This window comes from Lichenostomus cassidix, chromosome 6, assembly GCF_008360975.1.
Source record: "Lichenostomus cassidix isolate B80296 chromosome 6, HeHo_3.0, whole genome shotgun sequence".
Taxonomy (NCBI): domain Eukaryota; kingdom Metazoa; phylum Chordata; class Aves; order Passeriformes; family Meliphagidae; genus Lichenostomus; species Lichenostomus cassidix.
The window spans coordinates 23,881,608-23,894,582 of record NC_139487.1 but is presented as its reverse complement, the minus strand read 5'-3'; the positions used below and the strand labels follow the sequence as shown (position 1 = coordinate 23,894,582).

Sequence of the window (12,975 nt, the reverse complement as noted above, 5' to 3'; positions counted from 1 at the left end):
TCCATCAGCTTGCAACTCTCCTGCACCTGTTTTCCTTCTTCATAACTGGGCCTTCAGTTAAACCAGATCTTTATGAGACAATATCATGTACTTGGATTTGTCTTGTCTGCATGTTCCTCCACAGGTTCTTTTTATCTGCCAGCATATTAGTATTGATGATATTTAGGTAACAGCATCATCCTCAATCTTTGTTACATTCCTGAGAAAATTTTACTGTTCAAAATCCATTGCTCAGAGGCAGGCTTAGTTGAACTGACTGCCGTCCAGCTTCATTTCTCTGGTGCATTTGTGTTGCAATAGGAGACTGCAATGTTTAATGTCTCTGCACTGCCACTAGTCTGGAATAAAGGTAATAGAGCCTATGGTTCAACTTGCTGTATGCTGAGGAATGCAAAACTACAGCCATTTCATAAATCGGCCAGAACTTGTGATGGACTGTACAAACTACCTTATCTGCCTTCGACCTGAGTAGGTCTTTAGCATAACAGATTTTTGGTGAAATAATTTTCTTGCATATATCTTGCATTTTCCCCCAAACCATCATGCTGTGAGCTTTGATCTGTGAGGCTGTCAATCTGAGCATCTGCCATTGTTACTAAAGGCATTCAAATTAAGGGAAGAGTGGATTGGAGTGTTGAGCATGCATTTGTATGTAAACCCTTAACACGCAGCAGAATATAGCCTTGAAATAAACATTTTCATCAAGAAGTAACAGATGGAAGTGCTTTAGTTTCCATTTTGCATTAACAAACTTCTCATTAAACTCTTGAAGCATTCCAATTGCATAGCTCTGTGTTTTACTGCTTGGCAGGCATAGCCCAGCTGACTTTGGTGGGCTGACACTTTGCCCCACACACTTATAGAAATCACTAGTTCACCCCTCTACAGATCAGATTTTCTACCATTTGTTTAGATTTTCTGCTTTGGGTTGTACCTTGTGTAAAACTGAATTCTGTACTCCAATCAACATTTAATTCTAAGTAATATAATTAGCCAACAGGGAAAGAAATGCCCAGAAAAACTGAGCTGGCCCTGGCGCGCCCACACTCCACCTACAACTGCAGAGTCTAACTTCCCAGTATGGGGAAATAGATAAATATCTGCTAGTATTTTTAAGTACTGCTGAATGCAATTCAGTTGCTTGACTGGGAACCTCATCTGAATGGGTTCTGGATGAGCCATTTATCCCTGTGTGTCAGCTGTGGCAATTTGTAATACCATTCTGAGCTGTTTGCTTCATTATTATAAATGACGCTCCAGCCCTACAAAGTTTCTGGGTGGAACTTATGACGTAAACACAAATACCTACCCACCTACTTCTTTTTTTTTTTCTCTCCTGCAGGAAGTAGAGAGTAAAGCCACTCAGGCATTCAGCAGTATCAAAGAGTTTTCAAGCTAATAAGACAAGTCATTAATAAAACCTTTTGGTTAACCCTACAATAAATAGTGATTTAATGATGATGTTTAAACATCATTAAATGTATTAAACAATGCCAACAAGGTGGTCACACACTCTACTACTTACCACACTACCAATAATTAAGCTAGTTTGTGTACAGTATGCTTTAGATCGAACATAAAATGTCACTTACCTTGTTGTAGATACCAGATGCCAGGTAAGGGATCTCTTGACCACAAGGAGTGGCCTTGGGAGGCACCCCTGCTCAAGGGGAGATCACCACTGTGCAGCCACTGCCGTGCAGAAGAGCTCAACAGGCTCTGGAGCTGCAGATATTTGTAGTGTAAAGTGATTAAATTCTTGTCAAACTCCTCGTCAAACTCCTCCCTGGTGGCAGCCACAGAAGTTTTAGATTTTTCTGATCCCAGTTCAGGCTGGTCCAGTTAACTCCCAATAAGACCTAAATTCTTTAGGTTCCTGCAAAGATACAGCTTAGTATAATTTCTCAAGGTTTGCACAGCAGGGCTGGCTTCAGCCAAGCCCATTTGTTGGTGATGCCAACAAATGGTGTACCACTGACTCAAAGCAGGTGTGCCCATTACACCATAAAGTTTGGGAAAGAATTTTGGAAAAGAAATATCTCAGTTCTTATATCCCCTCACCTCTGATGTAACTGTTCATACTTCCGTCTTACAGCAATGTTTCTGTTGTACTCCTAATAGAAAAAGATGGGATTTGGAGTCACTTACTCACAAAGCTCCATTTAACCTTGATTCTGGCTTTGACACCCGTTACCTCCGCCCATCAGGACGTGAATCTACAACTTTCCGCCTTTGCTATCCTATTCACTAGAACTGAACCCTCTCCTGTATGTTCAGTTCTGCTCTCCTCACCTTTAAATACTATGTCCGAATAGACTGTACTGAATTATTCTTCTTTTCCCACATCTACTATATGGTCCTCTTTCATATTTGTGTGGTAATTCTGTGGGGAAAGGGGTGCCTATAGCTTATACCTATATTAAGTATGTCAAAACAATCATGGAGCTGGAAATATGACTACTCAGTAAACATCAAGATCTGGGTAACTTTAGTTTACTCTAGGCCTAGTATGTAACTTTAGCCTGTCCATTCTTCAAATTTCTTTCCCTAACACTGGAGATAAATACCATTAATTTATCCTCAGTGTGATGATAAAAACCAAGAGGACTACATAGATAAATATCCTACATGTACAATATTTCTGTGTAATTAGTCAAAATTGTAAGGCTTAATAAAAAATTCTCAAGACTACAAAAACGCAGTTCAAACTGTAGTTAGAAGTGTAACTTGTCAGATGTCTGTGGAGGTCATCTGGGCACAGCAAGTTCTGAGGGACTTCTTCACCTCACTGATGATAAGGGTCAGCACCTCCTCAAACCATGCCTCCAGCTGCTGCAGCGTCCTGCTGTGGCAAAACAGTTTTTTTGGGCATAACTCTTGGAACATAATAAACTAGGTCTCATACAAAGAAGTAGCATAATCGTCCCATGACTCAGCCCTGACTCACCAGCAGCCTTTCCCACATTTAGGGAAAACCATGTCATTCAAGCCATCTTTAGCACAGATGACCTTTTAAGCAAGATTGCTGAAAATATTTTGCAACTCTTAAGAAAAGCAAGCACTGAAAGATTGCCTTTCATAGGTGTCCCAGCCCAGCCTTGCAGGTAAGCACCTTAACCACACACTAGGGACCAGATCCTGAGAGAGCTGGATGACACAATATTTAACTGACACTGAATAAAGACAGGTTTGTGTTCTTGGTATTGACAGCAATGAGGCAGCATTTGTGTAAAAGGAAGCAGGTAAATTCAAACCCGAGTAAGCGTTTTTCCAACAAGCAAAGCCTACTTAGCTGATACTTTGAATCAGCACATATTTCTTCCCCTGCCTTCCAGTCGCAGGGAGCTAGAGTCTCCTGGTGGCTGGGAGTGCACAGCGGTGCAGCCTTGGGTGGCCTCCTGGCACAGGTCCCCCTGCACCCCGCACCACAACAGCCTCCATTCCCAGCAGTTCTGCAAAACACGGGCTCAGCTGTGATGCTCATCCACTCTTGCCAAGGAACTCTCTTTCCTTCTCTCTCCAACTCAGTCCTAGGTGATTACAGTAGGCCTCAAATGTTTTTAAGTTTGCTTATGATTTTTTTGTTTTGTACCCCTTATCCTTATTTTGAACTTTGCAAACCTTTTTTGATTGAAGTTTTAAGGGAGAGAGCCTCATTGCATCCTGAACTAGACATTCATTTTCATATTTAGAAGCAATAAAAAAAAAAAGAAATTGTTGTTTTCTACAAAGCAGCTGCCATCAGCAAAGCCTGTTATCTGAGGTGGCTCAAAGCACAAAGGAGTGACAGCTCAGTGCTAACATTTGAGATTCAGAATTTCAGTCTATTTTAATACATTCCATGATGAGTCAGAGCCCTCTCCTAGAAGTATGGAAAGGCATTTTTTCTTTTCTTTAAATAGTTGTGCTATTTCACCTCAGAAATACTTAACACCCGTAAATATGGGCCTCTCACATTCCTGCTTTCTCCAATTTTAATTTGCTTACACAGCAGGGAGCACAAAAATGCATTAAGAGAAAAGATTTAACAACGATGCTCAGATGTAAATAGACCCAAATTATGCAAGTATCTGAGTTTACAGTTCAGCTGCAGATTGTGGCGAGTTGGTTTTGTTTGTTTTTTTAATCGCAACATCATTAATCGAATTGCTGAGATTTCACAAAATTCAACTATCCCAGGAAAATACATGCACACAGTAATTCTTATTTGTCTGAGTTACCCATAGGTTTGCCAACAGAGGGAGTCCTTTTACTGTCTATCAAAGCTTTGTCGAAGCGATGGTGTCCCTGCTGTGCAGCTATCATCGTGCTAATAGCAAGGATGAAAAAGACTTGCAAAATAGAGTCACCTCAGGGCATTTAGCAAATCAAAACGTGGGGTAATATCAGACATCCAATCACTACAAGTGCACTGGAGGATTCAAGTGGCCGTTTGTGTTATTACAGCAATTATATATATGGGCAGAGCTATGAAATATCTATGAGAGTAATTACTCTTAAATCCATTGAGAAGAATTATGCCAGATAAACATATAGTTCCCCTACGTCTGCAAGTCAATGTTTAACTGTAAAATTCCTTTGAGTTCTTCCCTGTTGTTGTAGTTACAGCTTGTCAAATAGCAGCTACTCAGGCTGTGGTTTTTAGGAAACAAAATAATTTTTAAAAAAGAAATGGAAAAAAAAAAATCTTTCCTCTACATTCGTAAAGTATCACGTAATTTTAATCCCAAGCAAACTAACTTGCATACAGTAAGACCCTCAGAATTTCACTTGCTTTTTCATCACAGCATAAACCAAACTTTCTTGTGAGCTATGAAAATGTCAATTTAGTATTTTGCAGCCACTGTTTGGATAACTATGGTTTCTGCTGCTTACCCCTTATGCGAAATGGCAAGTTCCCTTCTGACTTGATGAAAGGATTTCAACAGCTAATCTGATGATAGGAATCACGTTCCAGTTCAGTTTGGACTCAGCATCTTAGTGCATTTAAGGAAAAAAAAAAAAGCACAAATAACATTATACTTACTACATCAAAGCAAACACTTTACAACTACAATGTATTGCCAGGACTAACAAAGTTTAGTGGAATATTAAATAACCAAACCAAGAACTGAGCAGCAATCATGTTTACTTGTCTAGAGGTTTGGTGATTTACTAGCAGTGGCATAAGGACAAAAATGTGAGGTTACAGTCACATCTGTGTGACAGCAGCTCCTCCCTTCTCACAGAAATTACCGTTTTTATGGTAGTCAAGACTAAAACGCTCATGAAGTAACTCCTAAACTTCTGGGGTTGTTTCAGCTTAATATATACCAGCGAGTCTTTTAGAAGAATAAAAATACAAACCCATATTACCTGCATCAGTTCCACCCCCTCACCTTCTTTTACTGGGACCCGGACTTACACTGAGATTCCAGCAGCAGTCCTCACCTCAACCAATTATCTTCTGAAATGAGTTCAGGATAACAATTGCCAAGTAAACCAGTGCCAAGAAAATTCAGAACTGCAACAAAATTGAGCCTAATCGTTGATGGGAGTCAAATTGAGATTTTTTCCTCCTTCATTTTCAAATGAGTTCAAAGTTCTTTGTTTTCTACTTCTTGTTGAAGCACTGCAAACAGATCAGCTTTGCAAGTTTTGGATGTCTGGCCATTTTAGATAAACATTCCAACCTTTTAAGTGTTTACAGACTAAACTGTAGAGCTAAATGTTTATGTTGCACTGAATAACTTCATCTTTGTATTTAACAGAAAGACTGCTAAAGTAATATTGTTTCAATCAGTAGGTGAAGACACATGCTACTGCAATAACCAAAATTTTAAAGGAAGATGTTAATACTAGTGTGTCCATAAATATTTAATACATCCCTATGTAGTAGGCTTTATAGTTGGAATATATAAATCTGCCACAGTTTAGTGTTTCTAATTTGAAACCTATTCTCAGACCCTTTGAAAAGAATTTTTATCGCTTTTAGCTTCTATGAAAACTAGAATGTAGATTTTTGGGTTTCAAATAGTATGTTCCTCCCCTAATTATAGTTTAATATCAAATAAATCCTTGGCCATGTATTTCAAGGAACATGGCCTCGGATACTGCTGGTATCAGGGTTTGGATCCTATTATTGTACTTGTGCAGGGCAATAGTTTACCTTGACACATGCAAAACTACATAGAGCAGAGAACTTCTCTGGTCCAGAAAAGAGAATTTCTTGACCAATATATCTGTTCTCAATCAAATTTCTTCTCAGTTTTAAATAAGCATCTAGCTTTCGTCTACTGAGATTAATTTGAATCATGTCTCTCTCTCTTTGGTATTTACATTTTTCTTACTCTTTGGGGACAGCAACAATATCTAATAGTGTGTAAATCTGAAAGTATGTCATTCACTCCAAAATACCACTTTGCTTGCAAAATGTAAACAAGCTGGGGTACAATATTGCTTCTAAGAAGAAAAACATGAAAAGAGTTGCACAGTGGCATCAGCATGCAGGCTGTCTTATTTATTTCTCAGCTTCTCACGTAGAAACTTTCCACGTTAAAGCAATACAATGCAGATGAGGGTATTTCTTAACTTCTGTGGTTAACTTGTATGTTTCCATTTCACTGAGAGTTTCGGCTGGATGTGTTTTCCACAAAGTCAGAAGAGTTTGCCCTGGATCGGCTCCTCTGGGGATCATACCATTACACGTTTCCTGTTTTGCACATGACAACACAGTAAGCTTTTTCAAAGACCCAAGCTGTGTGTATAAGCCTTCTCAGCAGAGTTATTACTGTACTATTGCAAGAGTCACGCAGTACAAAGGAAAGAACTCTGGACTGAAACCTTTCCCATCTTTCTATTGAGACTTTCAGAACCTGAATTCAAGCACACTGCTCAAACAAGTTTGAATTCAAAGAGCGACCACCTCAGGATTTAAACTGGGTTTTCAAATCCCTAAGTGTAAAGTAATCAAATGTAGCATTTAAGTTTTGTCTTTTGTCCATTGCTTATGCAAGTCAATTTTCACTGTGTCAGAGTAGTTGCATTAGTACTCGTCAAGTCTGGTAACATGAAGTTACCTGAGGCTCAGAACAGATGCACCCTTCCTAATGAACCCAGAGGTAATCAGGCAGGAGTTCCTGGGCCAGCTGATAAAAACTGGCATCACTGTTCCTTTTTCACAAACTGCTTCACCTATGCTTAAAATAGCTCCTTAGCCCAAACAATTTTCTGAAAGTTCCCAGTTATTTAGAGGTTGAACCACGTCAAGTGATTTACAGTAACTATGCTGTATTGAAGATACATTTAGTGTTGTCAAAGGAACTAACATCTGCAAGAGTTTTCTGTTAATATGTTATATTGTATAAGGATCTTTTTAAAGATATGACAACAGCAAAAGCATGGAAATTACAAAGGAAAGTGTAAAGGAAATTAGTATCAAGAAATTTTTAACCCACAATTTTGGGGTTTTCCTAATCAGTTGAAGTGGAGATGCAATATAGACATCCATGTGAAAGTCCTGGTGATTATCTATGAAACTGACGAGAGGGCTATAATTTTAAGATGGTTTCTATCAGCTAGGTAAGGCTGACGTTATACCTGAAGACTTTACGTAGATCTCACTTTTTCCAAGACTGTTGGAATCAGAGTTCAAACCAGAAAAATGCATCCCTTATGCACATTTCTGTTGCTGTCTGGCCACAAAGCAACTTTGGAGCATCTCAAAGATAAGAAAGAAATTGTCTGAAATGGTCAGGTTTGTCCTGACATGATCTTGAAAGAACTCTGTTCTCCATACATGAAACAAATATATAGGAGGACTTTTGGCTAAACAATAGAGTCCGATAGTCCTCAAAATTGGGACTGTTAGTCATAGTTCACAAAACTTTCCTGTGAGAAAATGCTTGCAGTATGTGGGACAGAACAGCAGGAGGGGATCAAGGCAGCCTTCGTTTTGGGGAGCTTCAGCCAGCAGGGAATCCCAGGCATACCAGGACTGGGATAGAGGCTGCTGTGTCCTCCCTCCCTTCCTCCCAGTGATTTCTGCATTATTTTCACCCCAAAGGAAGCTCTGCCTTGGAGGAGCCTGGCTTGCCTGTTCCTGCAATCAGGAAAGGAAAGCATTGACAAAGATGAGCCAGAAACAGTGCACTGTCCTATAGGATATCAGTATCTAAACTTAACATTTGGGAAAACAATTCAAAAGAAGAATTTAAGAAAATACATAGAAACATCATCATTTCTTTCTGGTGTTTCTAAGGATCCTGGCAACATAGTATTTCATCAGTAAGCCAGTAACCTGTTCCAGACTCAAAGATGGACCATCCCACTTCACACACAATGAAAAACAGGTATAGAGAACAATCTAAAGCCTGCTTGAATCCCTCAGCGAGCTCTGTGCAGGCAGATCCATAAACTGTGCAGGGGATGCTTGTATGAAATTCAGTACAGCACTGGAGCTGAATTCTCTGTTCTGTCAGCTGTTGGTAGCGTTCAAGACACCAGCTAGTGAGCTCAAATCAAGCCTCAACAGGCACATGCTCACCTCTTAAAATAGTACAGTCTGGCAATAGATTGTAAAAAGGCAAAGATATACATGCTATACACCCTAATTACCATTGCAGCCTGTGTCATGGCCTACCATCGCACTCAGGGTAAAGGAGGAGCTTAATCCAGGACTCTGACAGCTCAGCATGGTGGCTTTCCACCCCTGGAGTACACTGAAAAAGTACATCAAAGGAAGGATTTCTATCTATTTTCCTATAATGAAATATTTTTGAAGGAGTGAGATTATAGATGCTATAAATGGGAAAGACATACCATTGATTCATCTAGTTGTATTTCATACCTAAACAAAGCTGGTCTCAACTGGTGCATTTATGCATGCTCCAGCCAAACTACTCTGTATGTGAAAAAAATATTCTGCTTTCATGTAGTCTCATAGTGTTCACAATCAACAGAGTAAAGGAGTTTCTCTTTCCTGACTACAACCTGATAATCTCTGTTATACCACTGGGTAATTACTCACTTCACTCACCAATGTTTGAGTTCACCAAGTATTTGCTGGCATTTACCTTGAATTCTCTGCAGGAGGACCTCAATTCTTTGAGGGTTTGAAAAAAGCTACATTCGCTATTCATGGCTCTACTAATGTACTATATGACGTGCTAACTCTGCATATATTTTCTAGTCTGTCCATATTTTTCAAGTATAATAACTGGGTACTGAATATCAATTCAATGGACAGTTTTGATCACTACCTTCTGCACCTACAAACCCAAGCTTGCATTATATGTATTTCCTTGCCAGAACATTGAATAAACCTGTGTATGCTATGACATTATTGCCACCCTCCCATATTTTTTTGTTTCTAACTATCCTTCCATAAAATAATGACAACATATAAACTGCATTATCTATGGCAAAGCAATTTTGTTTATTTCTTATTCAGGGATCCCATTTCCACAGTTATTTCTCAGCCCATTCTAACATTTACAGTTCCGCTTAATCTGGTATTATCTGAAAATGTTACTAATATGCTGCTCCTACTTTTTTTTACAATAGGTTCATGATGTACTTTCAATTCATTTATTTAAATCAGTAGTTCATCTATGTACATGAGAGTAAAAAAACCAGAATAAGCATTTGTTCCGTGTTATCTCCCACCATACCTTGCATTTGCAATCTATTGCTTCCAACCTGGAGTTCAACTCTAAATTCATTATACTCTAGGCTTTTAATATTAGTTTGAAGCTTATCAATTGAAACTCTACAGTCCTAGTGGTGGAAGCTTAAGAAATGGTTTCCTGACCATCTGTGTCAAATTAGACTCTCACTTCTACCTCTATGATAACAAATAGAAGAACTGAGCAATGTCATTTTTAAAATCTTTCTTCCAGGACTTGGGGAAAGGTCGAGGGAAGGCTTTAGTAGTGCAGCCACTTTACTAGATACAAGTTATTAACAGGAATTACGTACCTTCTTATAGGTATATTAGGAGTAAGATGTGATTTATTTTTAAAGTAATCTAGTATTCACATTAGCTACTAGCGTCTAACAGATTGACATGAGCAAATCACACAAAACCTACATGGGTAAGAGTACTTCCTTCAGAATATTCCACAAAACACTGCCTGATCTGTTTGAAGAAAGTTGACATTCAAAATCCATTTGGATTTTTAGTCAGGAAACGCCCAGTGAAGTAGGGCAGCTCACCCCTCAAGATAACCCTTTAACAGGCTCTCCCTTGGAAGCTGAATATGCAGAAGGATAGGAATAGAGTGGCAGAGAATGCCTGCTTAGAACAAGAGAAAATAGCAGCTGCTACTATAACTGCAATGCACTTGTGCTTGCAGGACAGCTTGAAAGTTGCAAGGGACTAGCAAGCCCTACTAACTTAAGAAAAATAAGAATAAAACCTCTAATTCAGTATCTAATGTTCTGTGTTTAAGTTCTGCTGAATGACCAACTGAACACAATGAAACAAGGGCAGGCTAAAGAGAAGTCACAGAAGATTTAGACAGGGTTTTGAGCAAGGTTTTAACTCCACTCCCAAAGTCAAGTGAACTCTTACTAATCCTGTCCTTAATAAATTATCATTTAATTGACACAACTACTGATCCTGTTACTGGTTAAGTACAAAAGCCACTCTATATGTGTAATAATTCCAACAGCACTGAAGTTTCCATTCAACAGCCCATCTGATGTCTGCAGTTCAAGACTAGGGCACAGCACTTTTGGCAGAAAAAAAATTAAATAAAATATTCTCAGTCTTCAGTGTAATTGCAATAAATTGATAATTAACTGCTTACTATGATGTGTAATGAAAGGTCGAGGGTAAGGTGAAAGAGATGACTTTCACCTCTGCTACAGTTCGATAGCAGGAAGATGCCTTTAAAACCTACAGATTTATGTGGGTTGTTGGTTGAAAAGGAAACATTGTGTGGATTTCTATGAGGCTTCTGTGAGAGGCAACAAAAGTTGTCCTTTCTGAGAAATGTACCCAGAATGAGAATATCTCCTGCTGGACAGCTTGGACAAAGAGCTAGGACTGCAAAAAGCGGGGGAAAGTTGCCAAAGAACAAGGAAGAAAATTAGGCAACAGAAAAGTGCTAACATTTTATCCAAAAAATCTTTAGGGTAGGGAAAGGCAAACTTAAAAATACCAACAGTCACTGTACATGAACACCCTGAAACAGGAAAGAGCAGAAATTCCAGCTGGGGAGCATAATAAAAGATTTTGCACAGGAAAAGGGGAGATCTCATTTCCATCAACATTCAAAAGGTTGATTTTCAGAGAGGGCCCAGATAGACAATAAAGCAAACAGTTACAGTCCTATAACTGCTTTTAATACTATGAATAGTAAAAAATATAACATCTAACCTGCAAGAACTCCTATGGATCACCACGTGCAAACAGCAGGAAATAGTCACACTCTTCACTTATTAAATAGGGATGCAGGCACATCAGACTACAGACATTTTCAGGTAACATTTCACTGACATTCACTAACATCTGAGCTTTGTTCAATCATTTCCTCCGTTAGAATGAAATTTGTATCACTTGTTGCATAAAAATGATTAGGCTAAGCAACTAAAACTCCTGTGGAGGATTACAATCTTGCAGACACACAATTGTTATAATTATGACTTCAAAAGTAAACCCAAATTTTTTCCTCCATATCCAAGGTGAGTAGAAAAACCTCAGGAAACCTTCACCAGCACATTTCCAGAAAATACAACCAACGACATAGCACTGGTGAAGCAAGAGACTATTTAAGTTCCATCTTCAAATTAACTGTGATTTTTCTTCACTCCAGCAAGCATTCTCACATATGCTTTTACATGAGTTTGGGAAGGAATCTCAAAGGAATATCTACAGGGGTTTTTCTGCTCTCATGTAATCAGGCCTGACTTTAACAAGAAGTTACACCTGACTGTGGAAACTGAGCTGCTGCATTACTGCCATGGAGAGATTAGATATTACTAAAATTAAGAACGTGGAGCCACATGTCATGCTTTGCAGCATAGTTACTTCTCTCATTACAATCTTTAGCATATACTTCTTCAGTAATATGAAATTCACTGTAGTTACACAGAGTATGTGTCTATGTATTTCTATATGCATTCTATGTTCCAAACAAATGTGGCTGTTACCATATTTACCTGCTATTTGAGTTATTATTTTAGCATTAGCTGCACATGACTAAGAGTATCCGGCTTTATTATTTGGAAGATGTATATAAAATAATAAGAAAAAGTGGCACTGACTTGTTTGCATGATTAGTGAAAGCAGTCCTGTGTAAGGATCTCTTGATTACCTCAGACTGTATAAATTTCAATTAAAAAAACATTCAGTAGCTGGCACTGAACTCTACGTGGCAGTAATGTACCAGCTCAGTCTGTAGAGCCAAGGCTTAAAATAGGTAGGGGATTACATGACGCAGGTGTAAATTAGGAAGATATTAGGACTTGACCCTGTGATGCATGAAAAAAAGAAACAACCTGTAAAACAAATTTAAAGAATTCATGATTTATCACAATTTAAGGAAGGCATGTCCCTCTCTGTCCCACACAACTAGCAAAAATTCCCCGTCGTCTTTCTGAGAACCTATTCATGGCTGGTACAGTCTTAAAATCTACTTATATTTTTTGTGGTCATCCTGTCTGGCTTTGTAGGATCTTTTGGAAGAGAGCTCTACAATTTTCCACCCTAAGATATCTGATAGCTGCACTAAAAATAGCCCCATGGCAATTCCTCTGTTGAAGATACACCTACTGGTATGTGTCGTGCTGATCATAGTTTAGAATCCTCTTGGACACTCCAACTACTGCTGATGCCCCAGGGGCTGTAACAGAATGAGTCTCAGTGTGCTCTTTAAACAATCATTAATAACTTATGCCCATAATAAACCACATGAGAAGTGTATCTATTTTCTGCACATCATGTATATCAAACTTAGTGTTCTCTGACCACATGAGGGGAGGAGGGGGGTG

At 38.8% G+C, this 12,975-nt stretch overlaps 1 long non-coding RNA gene across 1 annotated transcript in view; it reads right to left on the bottom strand.

Annotated features, from left to right (window-relative positions):
* Positions 1 to 1,313: 1,313 nt before the first annotated feature.
* LOC146435478 (uncharacterized) overlaps positions 1,314 to 12,975 on the bottom strand; it is a 43,809-nt gene continuing 32,147 nt past the window's right edge. The window contains exons 4-7 of the long non-coding RNA XR_014852961.1: positions 4,876 to 4,976; positions 2,062 to 2,114; positions 1,593 to 1,725; positions 1,314 to 1,395 (exon numbers count right to left, since the gene is read on the bottom strand). This is a non-coding gene — a long non-coding RNA (uncharacterized LOC146435478). The remainder of the gene's footprint in view (positions 1,396 to 1,592; positions 1,726 to 2,061; positions 2,115 to 4,875; positions 4,977 to 12,975) is intronic.